The following is a 24,314-nucleotide window of genomic DNA, read 5'->3' as shown; positions in this document are numbered from 1 at the left end:
ATTATGCACAAAGAGCTCTTTAAATCTTCCTGAGAAGCTCTTGTCTTCCAACAGGACTTCATGTAGCCAGGAAAAAAACACAGAGACACATTTGTGTGACCGACATGTGGGTCATGGGATGTCACTGGGCCTGGGCCTGTCAGTGGTAATGTAAATGAGGCTGGAGTAGAGCCGGCGCATATGCCAGGGAGATTTTGAAAGGTCACTGGGCTTCCCCTGCCTTCTGGAAGGACCGCACTTAAAGGGAATCTGCAGCCTTTTGTGCGTGAAATTACTAGCAGGAAGAGCTCAGGTCGCCCCTTGTCTTCTAGGAGTAGAGATAGTAAGGGTGAGGGCAGAGCACTGATTGGAAATGAGAAGAAGCTGACAAACCCTGAAAGAGTTTAGGATAATTGGACACACTTGGCGCAGACAGGGAGGAACGCTATAAATACGTGATGTAAAGAACTGACAGTCAATGCTGTCTGTTTGGAAAGGGAACCTGGTGGCATTTGGGGGGGGGGTGTGATCTAGCAGGCTAGCCTTAGTGCCTCTGTTATTACAGATGTAAAATTGTTTCCTGAGGTTTATCAGATGCTTCAGCAAGAAAGACACCTCTCTCTCACATTTAGACGTTTAATCCCCTAGCCCTGCGAAGACAGATGGCCAGCCTCTTGTTTCCCAAAGGCGGAAAGATTAATCTCTCCGTTCCTTGTTTTATCTCACCGTGCTTTGTACTTCTGTGATAGGCACAGAGCGCAGCCTGCCTTCTTTTAGGACTAATGTGCTGGGAAATATTAATTATTACATATTGCCTTCTTAGATACAGCCATCTCCCTGCTAGATTAGACATGACTTTTGAAGAGCAGGAGCCGTTTCTTGTTTGGTTGATTGTTTTTTAATTTATAAACTATGTCAGGCATATGAAAAAAATAAACAGGGTGGGCTGGGGATTGAGCTCAGTGGTGCCGCCTGCCTGGCAAGTGCAAGGTCCCGAGTTCGATCCCCAGTACAAAAAAAAAAAAAAAAAAAATTAAAAAATAAACAGGGTGCTCTCTTTATACCTTCACATGTGGCCTATGTGGCTTCTAAAAGCACATTACTGTACTTAGCAGGTAGCAAGCACTCAGGAAAGGCTTTTTGAACTGTGACACTGACTTCCTTCTTATACTAGTACACCCATTCTTTCTGTCCTTTGCAGGTTATGTGGAATCAGAATAATTTTCTCTAGGGACCTAAATTCTCACTCAAAGCCAGTGCAAATATACTTTGATATTCATGGAAGCGATACCTGCTCTGACATGCCTTTGAACAATGGTACCCACGTTAGAAAGTCTTAATTGTTGATGGTTATTAGAACTCAGAGGGAGAAAGTGTTCTTTCTGTTTTGGAGAGTTAAAGTTTAGGTAAAGCAGTGAAAGCAAGGAGTGGTTGAGCAGTGCCTCTGGTCCCAGCTACTTGGGAGGCCAAGGCAGTTGAGGCTGGGCTTGAGCCTAGGAGTTCAAGACAAGCCTGAGCAACATAACAAGACACCATCATTTTTTTTAAGGCAGTGAAATAATAAGGTTTATGTGATTAACTGTCCATCATCGTGGGTTCTGTATCTATGAATTCGACCAACTGCGGCTTGAAAATGTAGTTAGCCCTACAATGGATGTGTCTGTACTGAGCATGTACAGATTCATTTCCCTACACAATACACTGTAACAGCTATTTAGGTTGCATGTATTTACATTGCATTGGGTGTTACAAGTAATCTAGAGGTGACCTAAAGTATACAAAAGGATATGTATGTCTTATATGCAAATTCTACATCATTCTATGTGAGTCTTGAGCATCCGTGGATTTGGGTATCCATGGCACTTTGGTATCTGCCATGGATACTGAGGAACATCTGTGTAGCTAGAAGAATGTTGATGTGGCCTTTCGTGAGAGAAGAATCGTTGTTTGCTATCCGTGTTCACATTGCATCCTTTAGCGATCTCTGATTTGTTGGAGAAACCAAAGAGTTGGATGCTTTTGGATGCTGTTGGATTGAGAAAAGTATAGGAGATTATTCATGTGTGTTAGTGTTGAGGAAGGGAGGGGAAAAAAATCAAAGAAAAATGATAAAATGACCTTTGAAAAATGAATAATACTGATCACCAAGCTAAGGACAAAGTGAGCCCATAAATTTATAACTCTTCTGACCTGAGTATGATAATTATATGCAACTTTCCCCTTGTATCTGTCTTTCCAACAATATTTATAGTTCTTTGTCCCAGTTGGTTTAGCTACTTCCTTATTCTGTTTCCAGCTGCCTTTCCTGGTAGAGTGTGTGAAAGCATAACCATAACTTATTACCTCCTCACTGCAGTTCCCAAACTTGCCCCTCTTTTGGATTTTCGGCCTTGACTGGTAGCAGCTAGTCCTCCACACCAGAAAACCCTCTCCTGCCATCCCAGCCAGCCAGCCCCTATGTCCTGTCAATTCTGTCTTCTCAGTATCTCTCACATTCTTTCCAGTCTCCGTACTAGCTTTGTTTCCGCATGCCACCTGCCTCCTACCCATAAACGGAATCCTCTTTCAAATTTGATCACATTACCACCTTCACCTCTTTGTGGGTCTCTGTCCAAAGAGTAAAAGAGCCCTTCACCCTACCTTTCCAGCCCTACTGTCCGGCATCTCTCTTCCCCTCACACCAGCCCTGCGATATTTCTTCCCCTCTCCAAAGAGCTTGGCGAGTCCTTTCGAACTTCGTGCATCTGCGCATGTCTGTTCCTCCGACTGATATTCTGATATTCCCTATACCTCTTTCTTATTCATCCTGAATGCAATTTTCCCTTCTTTTTATTTCAAAAAGCTTCTCTGACAACATAGCAATTATTTATTATACTGTTTTAGCGCTTATAGTTGTATTATTTTCCTAAAAACGGTCTCAATGGCCCTTTAAGGTTGAATTTTTCTTTTGACTCGTAATTTTCTGACTGTTTTGATAAACTTGAATTTCTGTACTGTTTTTCTTCTGATTGTTATCTAATTGTCTTGTCCTCTTTTTCGCCTACCTATGACATCTTTGAAAGTATCACGTTTGGGGAAGAGTATCCAAGGCAGCTAAATTCTTAGCTTTTAGTAGGAGGCAGAAGAGAATAATCAGCCACAGCACCTGGCTTGGGGACTGTGTGAGTTTACACAAGCACATAGATGCAAAATTGTGGAGTTTCTTGCTAGGTTAACTTCTCATTAGTACTTTTCATTTTAGGGTGAATAATTACACCGCGTTCTTTTCTCTCTGATGTGTGCAAGTTGACCAAAAATAGATGAAACCGCCCTAAACTTAGTTTGTTCTCTCTCACTTGAGGACTTTTTTTGAGTCCTAAATTGCCTCTCCTGACTGCCTTTTCTGAAGTGTGAAGATTTTCTTTATAGTTTCCTGCACTCGGGCCTTGCTGTAAGAGCGGATGAGCGCCGCGTCCCGCTGCTGTAGCCTCCCTGGTCTACACGCAGAGCTGCCCTTTCCTCCCATGCCTGCTCTGGCTGGCTGCGCTGATGATAGCTCTCCTGGGGGAGCGCTGTGGATCAGCCCTCTGTCCATTACCGTGCGTCAGGGTGGTAATTCACGGCCCCAGATGGTGACTCCTTACCCTTCCACTGCCTGTTTCCTTCAAGAAAGCAGCAGAGGTATTAACTATTAAATTGCTTCCCTCCTCTTAAAATAACTGATGCCCTTTGCAAAAAAGTTTGTATAAAAACACTTGTACTTACTAAAATATTTTTAAAGGGTAAAGTTGTATCAGAGCATGAATGACCTTGGGCATTTTAGTAAATAATTAACAATCATGTGATCAGATTTCTTTTTCTTGGCATAAATCCACCTGGAAATGAAATTCTGAGGCACAAATTCTAGTCTGATTCCTAAATTTTCCTAGGAGGGTAACGCTTTCTTCTTGGTTGATTGGTAAATCCTATGGGTCTACCCACTGTGTGGGAACCCAGAATATTTGCATTCCAGGTTCTTGCCAGAGAATCTAACGTATAATTTTTAGCTACTCTGTATTTTTGAAAGCTTGAGTATGATAAATAATGGTCAAGGAAAATTTCCTGGAGGAGATATAGTCCATGCCCTTCTGCATTAAATCAGACTTTCAAAGTGCTGTTGGCTCGGGATCTCTTACTCTAAGTGTTACTTTTCTGGAATTTTTGGAATATCACCTTGTACACTGAGGTACAGTACTCTTAAAAACTGTCCCAGGAAAGATGCCACTTTATATACTGTGGGGATATTGTTGAGACTGGTTTATCTTCCTCATTTGGGGCTTATCAATGAATGCAAGGCCTCTCAGGCCTTAGTACAAAGAGAGCATCCCCTATGGTCTGTATGCTTTTAATCTTATTGAGTAACTGTGCCTTTCTCTTTGCTTTGATTCACTGAAAATTCTGGTTCAAATTTGTGAACTGTCTTTAAAAGTTGCTAATATACAACTTATTTTTATTTTTATATACTGATTATTACATTACCTTGGGTTTTTTTTGACATTTTATTTATATTTTTCCTTCACTTCTTTACCTATTGTACTGTACATTCTTGTTAATAATCCCAAGTTCTATTTAGTTTTTTTGTTTGTTTGTTTGTACCAGGGATCGAACTCTGGTCCTTGTGCTTGTGCAGCAGGTGGCGAAACCACTGAGCTAAATCCCCGGCCCCTCCAAGTTCTATTTAGAACCAAGTCTAAGGGACTTGGTTCTAAAGTATTCTAACACGTATTTTTAAATTTAATCTACTTTAAAAGCCAAGCTTATTATATTCAGTTTTATAATAAAAACTATACTATTATCACCTTTGAAATTTTTTTTGTAGTTATAGATGTCTTTGAACTCTTAAAATCTTTAACAGCTCCACAATGTGAACCATGGACAGCATTTATTAGACAGGATGTCGAGGCCAGATGACGCCTAGAAGTCTTACTGTGTAATTTAATCCTGGATGTTGTGTTGTTTGGCTTCATTGGACTTTGAGTGTGCATATATAATTATGTGCACATGTGTAAAAAACCTAGGCCTGATAGGACAGAGAGAGGGGAACATCGTTAGCAGAGATTAGATTTGTCTCTCCAGCTGGGCAATGTGCCTCTGAATTCCAAGGGCTTTCCCCAGTGTAAATTATTAGGCTGACTCAGCTGCTGTTCAGTCCCTCTCTGGCTGTACTGCTAATGCTGTTAAGCTGTGGCTTGGGAGGCAAAGTATCCTGAGGTACTAGATACTATGTCTTATGCATGTAAAAAAAAAAAAACCTTCCCCTTTCTCATATTCAGAACATAGTGCTGCATAGTCTTCCCAAATCAAAAATAAAATGGCAAAACGGAGTTAAAGAAAAAGTGTTCCAAACTTTAGTTACATACATAGGGCTTTGGAAATTTTTAGTAAAATTAAATAATTCCTATCTATCAAAAGCATATAGGAACAATTTAACCAAACAAGTCAAATTTGGATGGGTTGAGAGTTATCTTTAGGTCTTCTACTGCTCTGAAATTGATGAAGTCTAAATGAATCAACCCTGCTCTAAACCAAATCCTGTAGCCATCTCCTGGACTGATTCAGGGCCACAGGATGCTGTTACCTGAAGTTCATCAGTGGTGATGTTACACCTACAATTATGAAAACATGAGTCTTTTAAATATAATACGAAGCACAAGGCTGAGCATACTATGCATACTTACTAATTTGTTGGGTAGAATTTATAGCTATAGTAAATGCTCTGTTTTAGTGTTTCCATATTCATTTGCCAATGTATTCTGACTATAAATATAATTTTTATTTGTTAATTATACTTCAATAAAGCTGGAAAACAAAAATAAAAAAGGCTTAGCAGGTCTTCCCTCTGATTTCATTACCTAAAATGACCAACTTAATTATACAGATAAAGTGAATGACCAATTTATCCAATAAAGTTTAGGAAAATAAATAAAATGTGGGAATAATACAGAAGATGTAACAAGTGATTGTTTCAAATCTTTTTTAAAAAGTCACTTAACAGTTTTTCTTACCAACTCTCCTAACAGGTAAGCAGATTGTCCCCCCCAACCTTTGTTTTTTTCCTTCTTCCTTTCCTTTTCCTTTGGGGAAGAGGTTTTGCTTTGAGGAAGGTGCTAAAGAATAGGACTAAAATACAAAAAGCAAGGAAATCAGATAACAAGGGACTCATGATCTACTGATGACTTTTCAGGACAATATATACCTGGCATAGCACCTAGGTCTGTGGTGGCGAACCTCTGCCATATGAGCTGCAGCCAGCTGTTTGTTATCATTGAAAGCTCTAAAAGGTTTGCCATCACTGGCCTAGATGCTCAGCAAACAGTGTCTGCTACTGTCCTGTAATCAACCTTGGTAGCAGCAGTAGCAGCCATACTTATCCTCTGCAAAACAGGAAGTACCCTAAATAAGGCACTGGCTTATGGTTAAATATTGGGTATAGTTGAGAACTTATTGCCCTCTTCTACTCATGAAGACTTTCTGAAGAGGGGAAATAAAGCGCAGAAGCCTGAGGGGCAAGCCTGCATCTCCAAGGCGCAGAAGAGGTGAGGGATTGGCACTTCTCTCAGAAGGACTCACATGTGATTGTCAGTGCCAGGGAAGGCCAGGCGGGAAGCACAGCGGTGGAGACAGGTCCACTCTGGGGGTGAATTAGTGGCGAAAACTCATCCTTGAATGCGAGAGCTGCTTTTACTCTGTCACATTGTGGAAACGGAGTAGATTATCATTAAAAGTTCGAGTTGGCAACCAGGCTATCTTCACTGGTGTGTAACCTATGCAGTATATAGTTTTCCAAAATAAAAATTGAAGGGCCGGGGATTTAGCTCAGTGGTTCCGGCGCCTGCCTTGCAAGCTCAAGGTCCCAAGTTCGATCCCCAGCACCAAAATAAATAAATAAATAAAAATTAAAGAGGCAAAATTGAGATAAAGAAAAATCATGTGCCGAACTTGCACAGGGCCCTATGGTTAATGAAAATGCTTAATGTAATGCTGGGCTGTCTCCATCTTGAAATTCTTAATACTTTTTAAAAATTATTATTACTGGTATTTTCAAGGCAGGGTCTCACTATGAGGTTTACTCTGGCCTTGAACTCACCATGTAGCCCAGGCTGGCCTCAAACTCATGGTGAGCCTCTTGCCTCAGACTTCTGATTGCTGGGCTCTTCAATAAGGGGACTTTCATGTTCTTTTTTGTATTGGCCTCCCAAATTTTATAGCTAGGCCTATGACAATGGATAAAATTGTCATAAGTTCTTAGATGGTGTTCTCACTAGCAATGCAGGTCGATACATTACGTACTTCCTGAGCCGTACCTCTTTTTGCTCAGAGGCAGCAAGCACACTTATGACTACTGTTAGATTTTGAGAAGCTCTGAAGAATGTGTCACTGCCAATCGATGATTTCTGAAGAATGTGTCATTGCCATTTAATGATTTAAGAATGTGTCATTGCCTCAACTTTATGTCCTCCGAAAATGCTGCTTAGCTAATAAGATATATGCTGTCTGTGCATTATTTATTGTAGTTAACATAAATTCAGACACTGTACATTTTGCTCTTTCCAATGAGTATAGGCTTGAAAAAAGCTTTCCAGTCATTCCATATATAATGAGTAATGTTTTTTATGGGGCCAAAGTCTTTTGATCAGAGAAAAGAGACCTGCAAGTCCAGCATTCGAAACCTTTCATGATGTGGAGCCACCCTGTGGTTACAGCAGGGCCGGTCACTGCTCTCCACACACCTTGTGCTCTTACTGTCCCAGACTGTTCACTCTTCTCAGAAAATGCCACCTGTCTGCTTGTCCTCCATTTGTCTTCTCCTCCTCGTGCAATTTTCCTTGTCAAGAATCACGTCTGCTTCCGAAGAGCCTTCCCCATCTGTCCCCTACCTTCTACCCTTTCTCCGCGGGTTGGTGCGCTCACTTTCTGCAGGGCCCCACTTCGTTGCTCGGAAGTCTCTCCCTCTGTGAAACCTTCCCCTGATGTTTCTAGGGTTTGTTGCAGCTCCGTCCTCTGTGCCACAGCTCATACTGTACCCGAAGGCTCAATTACAGCCACTTGTTTACTTCCTGTCTGATCTGTCTCCACTGCATCCTCCACGACATTGGGGATCAGAAGAACTGTTCTAGCCCCTTTCCAGGATTTCCCTGTGTGTTTAAAGCCCTGCCCTGTAATTTCCTAAGGTGAAACAGCTAATCTTATTCGAAATATTTTTGACTTTGAGAATTGTTCTTAAAGGGATAAATAATAAAAGCAGAGCTAACAGTAGGATTAAGCCCCCCTCCAATTATACAATATTGTCGCTCTGGTGAAAGCTCAATGAGAGTGTAACAGCAGAAGAGTTTAAAAATTAAGCCTAAGAGGGCCCCAGAGTCACCAGGAAAACTTATCCAACACAGTTTGAAGTCAGAAAAACAGGAAGCCCAGGGTACCATTTGACTCTCAATTTAGCCATTCCTAGCTAGCAATTTAGTTCTCAACTTTTCTTTTTGTAGCACCTTCCTTAATTAAATTATACAGCTATGTCAAGAAAAGGCTTGAAATAAAGCCAGTAACATGAAAGCCATATTTAGAAGCATGCCAAATTCATTTTCACTCTACTGCTTAAATTCTCAAATTAAATCCTAGTTACTGCAAAATTTGAGTCTTTTTGTCTTGATTCCCTTGTAGTTGTGAGGAATACAAGAAAAAGAAAATAAAATCTGAAACTACTGGGATTTTAAAATAATCTTACTATCTTTTGAGCACCTCTTTGACCATAGCCAAACTTGCCTTCTAATTTTGTCCAAGGGTATTAGGCATATGTAGGATGAAGGAAAAAGCCGTTAATCCCAACGCTTGGATTGTCCAAGGTATTTTGGGTTGGTTAATTCTAAGATTTTAGTACAAGTCCTGGACCACCTCAGCCATAGTGTCACTCCAGTATTTGTGAGGAGAGGCCATATAATAGAGGCGGTATAAGGACTTTGTGACTCCCCATAATGATTTTTATTTGAGATAGAGGTCTCACTGTGTTGCCAGAGCAATCTCAAGCACATGGACTTAAGTGATCCTCCTGCCTCGGCCTCCTGGATACCTGGGACTAAAAATGTGTACCATAACTGGCTTATTTTCATATTTTAAAAATTTTTTGATGTTGGATATTAAAACCAGGGGCACTCTATCAGTGAGCTACGTCCCAACCTTTAAAAAAACCTTAAAAAACAATATTGAGTCCTGGTGGGACTCAAACCTGCATCTTCCTGCCTCAGTCTCCCTGCATGCTGAGATGACAGGTGTGCACCACAGCGCCTAGCTTCATATTTTAAAGTTTGCTGTTTGATCCATTTTAGTCTAGTGAGGGTGAATGAATGTCCTATTACAATATCCAGTCTCATTAATGAACCTACTTGTTTTTCTACTAAACAAAAGAAAAAAGGCCTTTCTGGGGAAAATCCTTTATATGAAAGTTAGAAATCAAAAGTGGGGCAGGATCATCCCACAAGAAGTGTGCGTGGGATAGGTTCCGAACAAAGCTGCATCCAGTAAAGTAAGCTGAAAAAGTTAATTGAAAAAGCATGCTGAGAATGAAGAAAATCCAGAAAGTGAGTAGAAACCCGAAAGATTCCTTGCAAAGGATGCTCTCATTTGATTTGGTTTGGTGAGTGAGGCAGAGAGCTCATGAGCTGAGTACGTGTTTGCCTTTGAGCCCTGTGGACATCAGTAATGTCTTCTTTCTAAGCATTCTGCTACCACTAAACCCTGGATCTTGGCCCTCGCCCCAATACAGATTCTGGAGCAGGAATCTCTAAGGATGGCTTTCAGATTCTTACGACCTGTTAATTTAACTGTGCTGAACCCTTACCTCATTTTATTCTCTAAAGCCAAGGTTACTGATTTTTATTTAGAAACACCCGGAGGTCCTTCTGTCTTAAGAGATGTTAAATGTCTCTGAGTATAAAATTAATTCTAGTGTACACATAAATAGCAAGTTATGACTCTAAAACCATGTGACTGCACAGTCACAAAGTTTGCCACACAATGCGCAACTAAATGGGCCTAGGGTTTCTCAAAGGCATCCCAGTGAAAGTACCAGTGTCCTTGGAAACCAGTTAATGGACAGTGACAATTCCGCCATTGCTTGGGACAGCAAGGGTCATGGCCTTCAGGATGCCTTCTGCCCAGCTCAGCGTTGCAGTTAGGGGGCAAAAAAGCCCAGGTCGGTCCCCTACCCCCACACTCTGCCCCTGCTAAGCCCTGCTCTGTCTTCTAACCTTGCAATTCCGTCTTTTTCATACATGTCTTTAGGGTAAATAAAATCATGCAGTGTGTAGCCCTTTTTAGATTTTCTCTTAGAATCATTCATCTATGTTATTTTGTACTATATCTTTTTAAAATTCTCCTCTTTTCTTCCTGGAGTTTGGTAGAGGGGTAGGCACAGATAAATGTTTGTGTTCAATCTACCATGTTTAATTAGAAATCTTATTTCATAGTTTTAGGGAAAAAAATAGAAAATGGGAGTACAAAGTGAAATGTTCCAATTTTGCAGTTCGAAATTAAACTTCTTTCAGGTAAGAAATGCCAACGCAGGGCCGGGGATTTAGCTCAGTGGTTTTGCCACCTGCTGTGCAAGCTCAAGGACCCGAGTTCGATCTCCAGTACCAAAAAAAAAAAGAAATGCCAAGGCAACAGAGAGAAATCTTTTGGGGTCATCTCTATAGTAAGCATTCAATAAAACACCTATTAGTTTGATTTGCATCTACAATAACCCCCAGAGAGAGGTTTATTATTTGTTGCATATAAGCCAGGCAATTAGTGTTCTAAATGTTTATATTCAGAATGTTATTCAAGACTTCACAGCTGATAACTGGCAGAGTGAGGGCTCCAAGTCTTTCTGACTTGAAAACTTACATTCTAATTACACAACATCATAAGCCTAATGTAGTACATATAAACATGGGGATAACAACTATTTATAATAAACCTGGCTTCACTGTGGTCTGATTTATTGTAATCCTGGAAGGAACCTAACATTAATTGTAGATTATTCAGTGATGAAATTTTCTCAGTCTCTGCTTATGGCTAACTCACGAACATGTTGTATAGCATCAGAAAGTGTCAAGCAATGAAACAGAAAATAGTATCTTCCCCTTAATACACAACCAGGGAGGAGTGCAATTTGGAGCATAATTCTGGGTGAACTTTAAAAAGAGATAGAATACAGTGGAGATGGGTCGGCGAGCAATTGATGTAACTCAAGAAGCATGTGCCCTGCTTTAGGATTGCAGGATGGCACTTTAAGGACTCATCAGTGTTGAAAAAAAAGGTTGGCATTTATAAAATTATAGTTCCCAGATTCTGGAAATCTAGACTTCCAAGCCTGTAACCCCATCTTCTTGGGAGACTGAAGCAGGAGGACCACAAGTTGAAGGCCAGCCTGGGCAACTTAGCAAGAACCTGTCTCACAAAGGGGTGAGGCAAGAGGCTAGGATTGTAGCTCAGTGAAAGACCTTCCGTTCAACCCCCAGTACCACACATACGCACACGAAACAAAGTCAGCTGAAACATAAAAGTGTTTGGGGCAAAGTTTTTGAAAATGTTTCTTTTAAATTTTGAAAAGGCAGTTTTAAAACCTTGATTTGTTGATTTATAGGACCTTTCTATTAATGCCTGCCTCCTCAGAATATTCTGAGCAAACAGTAATGAGATCATCTTTACCCTCAATAAGGTTCTTATCTAAGTTTTAAAAAGTCATGTTAGAGAGAAGCTGAGCCAGTCCCAGCACCCAGAAGGAAGCTCCCCCACCGCCATCCCATGCTCCTAGGGCAGAGAAGGTGAGCTGCGCAGGTGCCAGAAGCACCCCCCCCCCGGTGGAAATGAGAAGACACATAAACAAGCCTCAAAAACAGACTTCTGGATCACCTGCAGCAACCCCAAAGGGAAACGAGATGGAACAATCTGACACTCAACCACCTGGACTGTCTGGGAAAAATGAAATCAGAAATGATTACTCAGATAACAGCAAAGATTGTGCTCATGGTGCAAGACATGATTAATAAATCTAGAGAGGACACAGATAAAAAAAATAGAGGATCTGAGGAACATGATGGAATCCCAACATAGGAAACAAATGGAATCCACAAAACAGATGCAAACAGATTTCCAGGAGATTAAAAACTCCACTGAAAGTCTGTGCAGCAGAATGAACCAATGTGAGCATAGAATTTCAGATATAGAAGATAAGATTGCAATTAATGACCAGGAAAAGAAAAATTGCTTTAAAAAATCATGTTAAAGAGATCATTTATAATTTGAAGTATTAGTGATACAATAAAGCCATTAAAGTTTACTATAAAAGTAAGTTGAACACACAAATAAGATTCCTTAAAGTAATACTGAGGGAAGCAAGTGATGTTTATGTTTTACTCATTCCTTTTGGAAGTAGAAGTCACTAAAAACAACTCTACCACCTCCCAAACAATTGTCAGAAGCAGATAAAGATTAAGGGCTCACTGGCGTTTCCTAGTTTCTTGAGGTAGAGTTCTCTTTTCCCATCCTCACTTTAGAAGCTGTTCAATTTGTAGATAATGCTACACTTTAGAACAGCTGGACATAGACACATGAATTTGCGATCAGGTATTTAGAATACAACTAAAAAACAGAAAATGAAGGGAGAAAAATGTCCTCACATCGCCATAGAGATGTCACAGAGTCCATGTACAAAAACTTCATAGTTGGGACAGGGATTTAGCTCAATGGTGCTGCACCTGCCTTGCAAGCACAAGGTCCTGAGTTCAATTCCCAGTATCAGAAAAACAAAACCAAACAAAACATTCACAGTTTAATCAGTCGGGCACAGAAGTCACAGCTACTAGGTAAGGCTGGAGGATTGCTTGACCCAAGTAGTTGGAGGCCAGCCTAGGCAACATGATGAGACCCCCACTTCATAAAAACAAAACAAGACTCAGCTTACCCATAAAAGAGTCTGCAAATCTAATTACTACTCTTTTACACACAGTTTTACCACATTTGTGTACCTGATTTTTAAGCCCACAATAAACACCAACTACTCGGGCAGATTTACTAAGTACTATGAAAGTTGATAGCTAATAAATCAATCAGTACCAGACACTGAAACACATGAAAATCAAATTAACAAACTAGTACAATACTAGAGCAGTTATTAGCATTTTGGAAGGATTCTGTACTTTGCAAATATACCAGTGTATACCAATATTAGTTCAAATTGTGATTTCTGTTTGTGATTATTAAATGTTGACTTCTTAAAAAATATTTATATGCAACTTCTTAGCAACACATGTATTGAAAACATTTACACTTGTAATAAGTTCCAATTATAATTTCTGAAGGGAGCAACTAGATACTTTAAATTCTGTCTTTTGTAGTATCTGTCTTGGTATTGAGGAACTACATACTGTTTTCTGTCACAAATAGTTTATTATTCTGCATTTATTTTTCTTTCCATTAGAGCTATCTTGTATCATTATTATTATTATTATTTTTAACACTTAGAATAAATATTTAATGTTTATTGATGTTCATACTTGTCATCCTTGTTTTGGACAAATAGAACTTTACAAAAATCCTTTCGTAATCTGCGAATTTCAGCTATTTACTGGAAGTAGAAATGGAACTATTCCAGTGAATAATTAAAGAATAGGTACAGATCACTCCCTAGCACAAAGTCAAATTTACACACCAAAATAGTGATAAGAGACAAGTGAAAAATTATTGATCTTTGCCAATTTCAAATTTCTGTTTTTGGTAAAGCTCAAAAGTTTCTATCTATTGTATGTTTTCTAGGGTATCCTCTTATTTGAATCCATACTTTTAAAAAATTATAACTCAGGGGGAAAATGTAAGACTCTAAAACGATAGGATCTCTAGCCAATTTGGGCTTAATTACTTCTCTGTTAAAATGTAACATCGCCTCTAGAGGAGCCTTTGCTCTGGTTGTCTATAATACAGTCTTTGAGAAGTCATATGAGCTGTTGATGACTTGGTAAAATTTCCAGTCCTATCCGCCTTTCCCTGTTAGTCTCCCCTAGTTTTCTGTCTTTCACCTGCACTTGTTCTGGGATGAGGAACTTTAAAGAATCATGGTAGCAGTTTTCCAATTTCAATGAAAAAGTTCTCCATAATGACTAGTGGACCTATTCTGATATTTGAAAATTATTCTTCTGTCTCTTTGGATGATTTTTAGACCCTGGCTATGATCTCCTGGAAAATCCTAAAAGGCAAAACGAAACAAAAACCTCTCCTTTGGTTTGATCCCGATGAACCATGCAGATACTTACTAAACTTTGATTGCTGATCTGTTATTTTAAAGGAAAAGTCTATGCATTTAGCAAAATCCCACGCACAACCACAAACAAATACATTAATATAAATGCAGCACACAGAGCAGTGCCAACCAATAAATTTCCTGTGATGATGGAAAGGTTGTACTTTGCATCGTCCCAAATGGTGAGCTCTAGCCATGTGTAGCTACTGAGCACTTCAAATGGACTACTGCAACTGAAGAACTGAATTGTAAATTTACCTTAATAGTCAAATGTAACTAGAAATGACTGTATTGAACAGTTCAGGTCTGGAGGTTTAATGTTAAAACAGAATGTAGTAAATCCTACAGGTGGGTACATTATAGAATTCCCCACTTGCTAAGAATTTTTAAATTTTTCTTCCTAAATTTAAAACCTAAGCTCAAGGTAAGATGTGAGTTTATTCCATATTATTCAGGCTTAGAACTTTCTTAGTTGAATAGAAGTCCATTATAATATTGATGATCAGGAACTGGATTTAATCTGGATAAAATCTTAGTGGAACTAGATTCAGCTCCTGTCTTCACCACTTTGGTAACTATTAATGAGTTGTTTAAACTCTGTGTGCTCCAGTTTTTTCACCAGCTATTCTCATGGGTAATAATAGTGCCTTTCCCAAAGTGTTGGTGTGAAGATTGGAGAAGTTAACACAGAAAGAGTTGCTTGGGACATATTCTCAGTAGATGCTGGCTATTGTTATTTATATAGTATTTTTCATATTGTTATGTGCATGAGTAAAGTTCTCCCAGCCAACAAATGAATTGCATTACCTTACATCTGATCCTGTACCATGTAATAGGGCTGGATAGGGAGGAAAAAAGGACAACATACAGAGATAAATGATACTCGTTTCTATTCTCAGTGAATTCTAGTGAAAATTAATTATTTTTCCTGAAAAATAGAAGTCATGCTCCATTCACTGCTCCCTCCAATTTGAACAATTTACAGTTCTAGCATTTCTAAGCAAGACAGGAAAAGCTACACAAGGGTGACAGAAGGCCCCTTGATGGCATCTTGCCTGCCAAGTACATGGAAGACTTGCCTAGGAACAGTGTGTAAAATGTGCAGCTTTGAGATCATTTCCAAATTTATCGCTGAAGTCTGTTACTGATGCTCTCTGATAGCTCTATATATCGAACTGGCAATGGTATTATACAGTATAAAACAAGGACAGAATGTGTTATGTTCACATCACTACTTCAAGTATATTTTACCATCCAGCTAAGCAGTCCAAACACTGACAACGAATTTGATGGGAAAAGAGAACTTCCATAATATAATTTCATTCAAAATGTTTTCCCCTCCCCTCTCAGTTGCTTAGAGTCATGAAGTTCCAACCGCAGAGCCATCCAGTTTTTATGAAGCCCCACATTCCCAGGACCAGCATCTGTTTTAATAGCAGCAACCAGCATCAGGATGCTGCTTCATAGACTGAAAAGCATTTTCATTCTATTATCTTATTTAATACTCCATGAACCCTATGAAGAAATCTGTTATCCACATTTTTCAGAACCCAGTAAGCTCCCTCCACTCTATTTAACCACAATTTAAATATCATTTAAGTTTTGTTGATAAATTTTTTAAGCATACTACATGGTATTGAGACTTGAGGATGACCCAAACATAGTAACTAATATGTTCTATGTTTAGAGAGGAAAAGATTACCCATAGTTCAGCTCGGGCAGAAAGAACAGGATTCCAGTGGATACCTGACATCTATGGAATCTGTGACTGACACCAAAGTTCCCATTTTCTCACCAAACCAAAAGACTCAGAAGCCACAGATAGACTTTAGTTATAGGAACTCAGCTCTAAAGGTTGTGTTTCTGAGCTTTTCTTTGGTTTACAAACATACCTAGTCTACTGAGGAAGAAATATGTGACATTATAAATAAATATAGTTATATATGAATATTATGACATTTATTAGAAGTAATTATTAAACTGGGTGTGGTGGTGCATGCCTATAATCCCAGCTACTTGGGAGGCTAAAGCAGGAGGATTGCAAGTTCGAGGCCAGCCAGGGTAACTTAGCAAAACCCTGTCTCAAAATAAAATAAAAAGGGGCTAGGGGTGCAGCTCAGCACAAAAGACCTAGGTTCAATTCCCATTACCAAATATGTATATAGTCTCATCACCACTAATTTGTGCTACTCCTGCCATCTTCCATTTAGGGAGATTACTAATCTTTCAGTATCTGTAATTCTCCAAAGTGTGTCTTTAAAAAAAAAAATCCAGACAAGGCATACAGACCATAAGAATGTTAGAATGCCAGTGCATCCTGTAGGTTAGGCCATTACTTATTTCTGGGCAAATCGTTCTATTTCACTGCTTGGAACTAAATGGTCTTTTAATTTAAAAAAAAAGAAAGAAAGAAACAGTCGATCTTCGGAACCACTTTAAGCTTGTTTTTTTTCCGTGATTATATCCCTGAAATGACAAAGAACCATCTATTTTAAAAGTAATGTTCTTATTTGAGCTACTCTTTTAACTATTTAGACAGTAGTAAAGAATATGCTGTCTTATTTTAGAACAAAGATTTATTAAAATACAAGTGTTGAGGTTTTATTGAATGCTTATTCTGTCCCAGGTAATAGGTCAAGCACTCTGCAAGTATAATCTCATTTATTCCTCATTACAACCATTTCCGAGGAAACACAAACCCACCCGGACAGGAGCAATGTAGGGGCCTCAACAGTTCGAATCTAGAGATCAGGCATCTGCAACAATGCTAAATTTATCACCTAAGGATTTCTTAAAGATTGCTTTTCAGAATTGGAGAGGACTTGCTATTGTGCGCAGTTCCCTAGGTCATTTCTAATTTCAAGTGAATGTTACAAGCTCAGATTGATTCAGTTTACATATCACTCTAGCTCCCTTTTCTTAGCTCTCTTTACTTTTCTGAAGGAAATCTCACTTGCCTTTACCTTGCCCTTCTTTTTATTCCCCTTGATTTCATATATCTGTTGATGATATTGATGTACATCTGTTTATTTCTAGTTTTTCTAAAGATTTGAATAGCAAATAGATACTGAGGGTTCACTGTGTATGCAGTGTGTTATATATCCATTATCTCCTGTAATCAACTATTCTATGATGTGGATTCTATTATTATGGATAATAAAATTAAAGCTTAGACTGAGAATTAAGGTCAGGTCAATGATCAGGATTTGAATCCAGATCTGTGTTCCACCATTGCTTTCTGTCTTATGTCCTCACAATATTGATCTCAATATGAACTAGAGGGAAAGTTCTGAGGCTTTATTGATTGGAAAACAATATTAAACTGCACATTAATGCCTAAATTTTTAAAAATACTTTTAATTTTAAATAAATTGCAAATAATTTTAATTGTCATTTCACTCCTTATTCTCCTAAACTGTGTATTTGAGGAGAGTTACAGAATTCCAGAAAGAGAGAAAATAACAGGAGAAGAAAAGAAAGAAACTAGCATTTATTGTTTACCATATGTATAGTTGATGCTTTTGTCAGGGACCCAATCATGTTCCTAGTTCTCTATATTCTCTAATCCTTTTTTTAAGTTAGAATATGTCTCTGTCTTCTACATTTGCATGAACAACTGTCTTGCTTAAGGTTCGCAAAGGTAATCTTTTGCCAAAGATTGTTTTTATGATCCTAAATGCACCAGTTTTAGTGCCTTTGCACATAATTCATTTGGACCTTAGAACTAAAACACTTCTGTATGTTCTTGTTATCTTTTTTTTTTTTTTTAAGTTTTTTTTAGCTTTTCTGAGACAAGGTCTTTCTGTATAGTCCTGGCTGGTCTTGAACTCACTATGAAGCCCAGGCTGTCCTCAAACTCGTGGCAATCCTCCTGCCTCAGCCTCCATAGTGCTGGGATTACAGGCCTACACCACCACACCCAGCTTGTTTTTGTTATCTTGTCATCCATTCTGAATTTCAGTTCTTTGAATCATGATTATTCTGCCTTTCCTATTATGAATGTGATTTTTACTTGTAGAAAAAGTAAAAATAAAATATAAATTGTGAACTTTTATTTTCTCATTGTCGTCTTTTAAAATTTATTTATTGTTTTGAATGTATAATTATTCTCAAGCCTGTTTCCAAACCCCAGCACTCACTGACATTTAGATGTCTTGACAGTGCCCTGAATTTCTCATCATTTTTCATATCTGCAACTGTAAAGTTGACTAATTAATCTAAATGTTTAAAGCAACAACGATAAACTCACTGAAATAACATTGAAAATATTGTACTGTAATTCGAAACACGTTTAATATACCTGACCCACCAGGCATCACGGTCTGTGATCGTGTGGCTGACGGGGCTGCCACTCACCCAGGAGCTCACCCGGCATCTCAAGAGACTACTGTACCACGTATCTCTGGCCAGGAAAATATCAAATCGCATGAGTTTTCTAAATGGGTGGTTTTGCACCATCGTAGTTAAAAACAAACAAACAACAACAACAATAACAACAACACAACAGCTATGTGGTAGAGCATGTGTCCAGGATGCCCCAGGCAGGGGTTTCCATCCCCAACACCATGAGAAAGAAAGAATTGTAAGATGAGACACTGTAAGTCAGAGACCATCTGAACATCAATATTATTAAACATTCATAATCTTAAACAAAAATGTAAGGAGAGGGTAAGCACTGAATCGATCTTTTGAATGCATGGTTGGCTAGTGAGGGAAATATTATAAAGAAGATGGAATGAGGTAACTCGGTAGATCGGGTGGATGTGAATCATTGACCTTTCAAATAGTTTTGATGTAGCTACAAGGGATAAAGGTGAGATTATGGACAACTCTGCTTATTTGATTTGAAATTTTATCATTTTGTAACTCCATTTTTTAAAGTTATCTAATCTTTTAAAAATTCAAACCAAGATCGGGGTGACAAACTTCTATCCTGGAAAAATCATTTTACACAATTATCATGAACAAGTAGCTTCATCCTACTTTTGAAATGGGACTGATGAACCGAATAGCAGAAATTTTCTTATGCTCTTAACACTGCTATTTGAATTTTAGAGAAATGACCAGAAGGTTAAGAGGGCAGTGGTGCATTCATTTTAAGAAATAGTCAAGAAAATACAAGAGAAGATCGTTTGGGAAGAGCTCACCATCAGTCAATAAAGCTCCTAACAATAATGCTTCATTTGAAATTTTTTTCACTTTTAGTTAAATTTTTTTTTCATTTTTAGTTATGGGGCAAAATTTTCTAGAATCTTTGATTTACTCATTTATGGTATTAAATTCAAAGTCTGATCATTATAACATTATTCTCAATGAGCAACCTGGGAAAATTACATTGTATAATTAAAAACCCAAGACTTTGAGAGCCATTTGGCCATTGTCTCTTCCATTTGTCTTTCTCTCTGTGCCACCTTCTGGGATTTGGGCACAAAGCCAAGGTAATTTCCAGAAACTGGCAGTGCGCTGCCAAATGTGCAGCTGCTCCTGTCTCCAACCTTTCCCTGCTAATTTTGCGCAAACCACTTCCTTTTCTTGGGGCCAAGAAAGTCTCAGGGCAGGGGAAGTGTGGCTCGTGGGCAGATATGGGGGCACCAGCTTGTGGTCCTGGCAGCCCCAGAACCCACTGCAGGGTTAGCAGCACCAGGACTCACCTACCAACTTCCGGGGTAAGTCCTACTGTAGCAGGCAGCATCCCAACCCTGCCCTTTCCCTCTACATTCCTCATCTTGCCTCATTTCCTTTCCTTCTAATAAATATTAGCTTTGCTCTCTCATGAATTAAAAGAACCAGTCAGTTCCCAGGAGGGTACCTGAACCAAATTTGGATGAGGAGAGAGGAACTAAGAGGGCACAAGACAGAGCGAGCTAGCACATGGCCTGCGTTCCCTCCTATTCCTCTTGCCAGCTCTTCGCTCTGCTGAGGCAGGGTGTGGGGGTTCACACAAACACAGGTAAAATTTAGGTATTTTAATCCTCCTACACTCTTTTTAAATGTAGAGTCAGCTGTGATCATATTTGAATATAGTCATGGTGATGATTTTTCTTTCCCTTTGTTCTTGTGCCTCTCAATTTCTCTCTTTGTTGGCTCACAGTGGATTTGATATTTTTGGAGAGCGTGAGGGAGCCTGTTTGATTGCACATCTTCCTGCGTGCCTTGTGGTTGACCTGGCCTCTGCCCGCTCTCAGAGCAGTGCTGGGTTGGGTCTCCCTAGCTAGTGCAGGCTCACCCATCTCAGTGGCTGCCCGTGCCTCCCTGGAAGCAGTTTTAGTGCATATAAATGGCACTGTGAATTACTATTGCTTTTGTCATGAGGAGTCATGATCTCGTGGCTGTTGGTTTCTCTTTGTCTGAATGAACAGCCAGACTGTGGAAGGAACAAGGATGAAGAAGGAGGACTCATCCTGGCTCTGTCCCTAGTTAGTTATTTTGTACAAATCAACAGTCTGAGACTTGATTTGCACGTAAAACAAGTGCCGAGAATGTCCTGTTTTTCCTGATCTCTTCAGTATCCCACTGCATGTGGTAACTACGATGAGACACATTGTCAGTGCCAGTGAGGACTGGCCCATTTCATACTCACCCTTAACCTCTTAGACAACAAGTGAATGTGCTTTCCTAACTTTTTGTGTATGAATTCATTCGAATAATTATGTCATTAGTTGCCAGGTGTGGTGGTGCATATCTGTAATCCCAGCACTTGAGAGGCAGAAGCAGGAGGATCACTGCAAGTTCGAGGCCAACCTGGCCTACGTAGTGAGTTCAGTACCGGCCTGAACTACATAGCAAGACCCTGTCTCAAAAAACCAAAACAAAACAATATGATGTTATTAGACAGAAATTCAGGATAAAAACCGACAAAAATGGGATCTTACTAAGAATTATTATGAAGTCCAACAGTTAGATTAAAAAATAAATTTCACGAGTAGACATTTGGCTGAAATTCACATTTGCATTTGTGGATTTTCATGTCCTGAGCTGTCTGGGGTAGCTGAGTCCCAGTGACTGAACAGACTGGAAGTGGCCAAGTTGGGCAGTAGGAAGTCAGCATTCTTAGTAGAGATGATGCAGAGAAAGGTCAGAGAGGACAAAGGCATGAGACGCCCAAGGTGTGGCAGCTGATCAGCAAGAAAGCAAAATGGGGGGATAGTAATATCACAGCTTAGAGGTGAGCACTCTAGACCTAAGCTGGTCCTCCTAAGTGATCTCTCCGGGTTGCTTGCTGAGGAGAAGCAGCTGAGCCCCCGTGTGAAGGCAGGGGTCACCCTTACTGCACACTGCTCCTCAGCACTGTCCACTAGTTCTTTATTTCTGGGTCATCTGCCCCCATATACCTGCCCAGTCATTCCTGCTTCCTTGCCTCGGCCTATGATTTCTTTCCCTCTGTCACACATCTGACCTTCAAAGGTTCATCGCAGGCCCTACCTCTCTGAAGCCCTCATTACTATTTTCCCTCTCTCCCAGCGCTGTGTTAACGAATATATATGGCCCGTTCATCAAGGGGTGGTGTTGAGGGGATATTTCCCTCAATGAAATTATTAACTCCTTGAGTAGTTTGTGAGCTTGAAAGGACAGGTACTGTGTCTTCCAGAGATCACATGGTACCGGAAAGAGTATGATTGGGAAAACTAATCTAGTATTCAATCTTAGCTCTCTTTTGGCTATAATTTCCCTCTGTAAAAAATAGGATTATGACTTCATGCTGGTTCCCTTCCACAGGGGATCAAATGTTGAGAACCAGTGATCACAGGTAACTGCATTTTTAACCTGTAAAGAATGCTACAAAACTGAAGGTTTATCATAACAAGTTCCACCACGTTATCAAAAAGCACAAGGAGGCCCAGGGGATTTAGCTCAATGGCTCCGCACCTGTCTCACATTCTGAGTTCGATCCCCAGTACTGGGGGGAAAAAAAAAGAGCAAGGAAATTTGAGGATCTGAATTTTGAACTATATTTTAATTCCTGCTCTACCATTTAATATGTGATCTTAGATAAGTTTCTTCTCTTATAAAATGAGAAAGATGCTATTGCAAGAATTATGGTGCTGTAGCTGGCTCATATACTAATTTATAGGAGCCCCTTGTGAAGTATTTCCAAACTTTGCAAGCAGGTTGTTAAGCCATTGTTAGCTTGAAATCTGCTATGGTGTGAGTATTTCTATCAGGGAAATCATCAAACACTACAAATCAGGCGATGATTGTCTTTTGGAGAGCTGATTTACTAGTATATAACTGATTATGTAAACAGGGCTCTGTAAGTTGTAAAGCACTCTGTCTTATTTCTTATTAAAAACAGTAATGATAACAATTATATTCTGTATCCACAGAATCTAGTTTAGTGCATAGCACTGCCCTCAGTATATACATATTTAACGAATGCACTTTAAATTTAACTTGTACTATCTTGAAACTTTTGTGCCTGAGCTAAATGACCTCCACATCTTTACCTCTTTTCATATCCCTCTTTACAGAGTTTCTTTTTAAAATCAGAGAACATAAATAAAAGCCTAGCTGAGTGCACAACACATAGTGAGCCTCAAACTCTATGTCCAGAGCTGAGCTGAAAATCTCCTGATCGAATCTTCTCTTCTGGTATTTCACATCTATCACCGACATTGTCCATCTATGCATTACCCCAAATAAATTATTTGAAAATTCTTCCTCTCTCCATTTCCCTCATTCACCCCCCATGTCCAATCAATTACTAGGTCTCCCCAGTTCTACCTCTTGAATCTATCCTGTCCTCTTCATCACCAGTGCTGCAGTTTTGGTTAAACCTGTGATTATTTCTTTCTTTTTTGATAACTGGGATCAAACTCGGGTCCTTGCACTTGCGCAGCAGGCGGTGAAACCACTGAGCTAAATCCCCAGCCCCAATGATTATTTCTTTCTTGAACTCTACCACCTACCTAACTGGGCCTTCAGTCTTTTCCTTCAATCCAGCTTCTACTTCTGTAGATGTGATTTTAATTAATAATCTGCCCAAATCACTCCCTCACTTAAATTGATGAATGGTTCTCTGTTGTTTTAAGGATAAAATCCAAAAGGTTTACTTTGTCACCCAGGCTGACATTTGCCACCTTTTCCAAGAGTTGTCTCCTGCTGCTCCCTTCCCTGGGATGCCTAGTCTTTCTTTTTCAGGGACCCTTAATTCACCCTTCACGACTCAACTCAAACAAAACTTCTTCCATAATGTCTCTAGACAGATTTGATGTTATTTTTCTGAGGTTCCATAGCACTTTGTACATATCTTTATACCGTGTCTAACTATGTGACTGTTCTTTATTGGTCTTTTCCTGTCGGTGGTAAGCTCCTAAAAGGGAGAAGCCAGTAGCATTTATTAGTGCCTAACATTTTCCACAGCAACTTATAGATGCTCAGCAAATATTTGAATGGACGAATGAATGAATGAATGAGTGAGTGAAAGTTCAGAGGCTACGGTATTTTCATTGGTTCATGAACATAAACTATTAATAAGATATGTATGGAAATGGAAAAAAGGGCTTAAATTTGGGGTCTCAGTAATGAGGCAAGAAAATAATAATAAAACAAAAACGTCCATTTCTGTCTGTAATCCCCAATTTAGAATACTGCAGCTCCTCATCATCTTCAGGATGTAATCTAAAGCTCCTTACAATCAGCCCATCTGTCTATTCGAATCTTTCTCTGTGCACATACATGTAACCTACATCCATCCCAGACACTTTGATTTTTTTCATCCATTTGATAGTCTTTCAACCTTGCCCTCAATTCATCCTTCTCCCATACCAGTAATACCTTCTCCCTCTCTGCTGCTCATGCCTTTCTTACTCATCTGATGAATTCCTGCACTTCAAATGGATCAAAGTTACTATCTTTGAGTGCCTGTTCCTGAAACTATCCCTGTCTTCTATGCTCTCAGAGTACTTGATTCCTAATTTGCACTATACTGTCAATTTTCATGGGCCTGTCTTTTGATTTCTGCAAAGTAAAGTCATTTTATACCCTGGCTTCTAGCATATTCCAAATGGTTAATTCAGAGTAAAGAAACAAAGGACTATTGTATAGA

General features: G+C 39.3%; 1 protein-coding gene and 1 pseudogene across 3 annotated transcripts in view; both read left to right on the top strand.

The window, feature by feature from the left end:
• LOC147825417 (small ribosomal subunit protein uS8-like) overlaps window positions 1-24,309 on the top strand; it is a 33,267-nt pseudogene extending 8,958 nt beyond the window's left edge. Inside the window, exon 1 of the transcript XR_015441162.1 lies at window positions 1-24,309. This exon is cut by the window's left edge and continues 8,958 nt beyond it. The product of XR_015441162.1 is annotated as a small ribosomal subunit protein uS8-like (transcript).
• The window catches only part of Map3k13 (mitogen-activated protein kinase kinase kinase 13), a 123,289-nt gene that overhangs the window by 55,475 nt on the left and 43,500 nt on the right, over window positions 1-24,314 (top strand). The window lies entirely within an intron of this gene.

Source organism: Heterocephalus glaber, unplaced genomic scaffold (assembly GCF_053883595.1).
Source record: "Heterocephalus glaber isolate CG9 unplaced genomic scaffold, H.glaber_assembly_v1.0 deba00001504, whole genome shotgun sequence".
NCBI classification, from domain to species: Eukaryota; Metazoa; Chordata; class Mammalia; order Rodentia; family Bathyergidae; genus Heterocephalus; species Heterocephalus glaber.
This window is presented reverse-complemented; position numbering and strand designations above follow the sequence as displayed.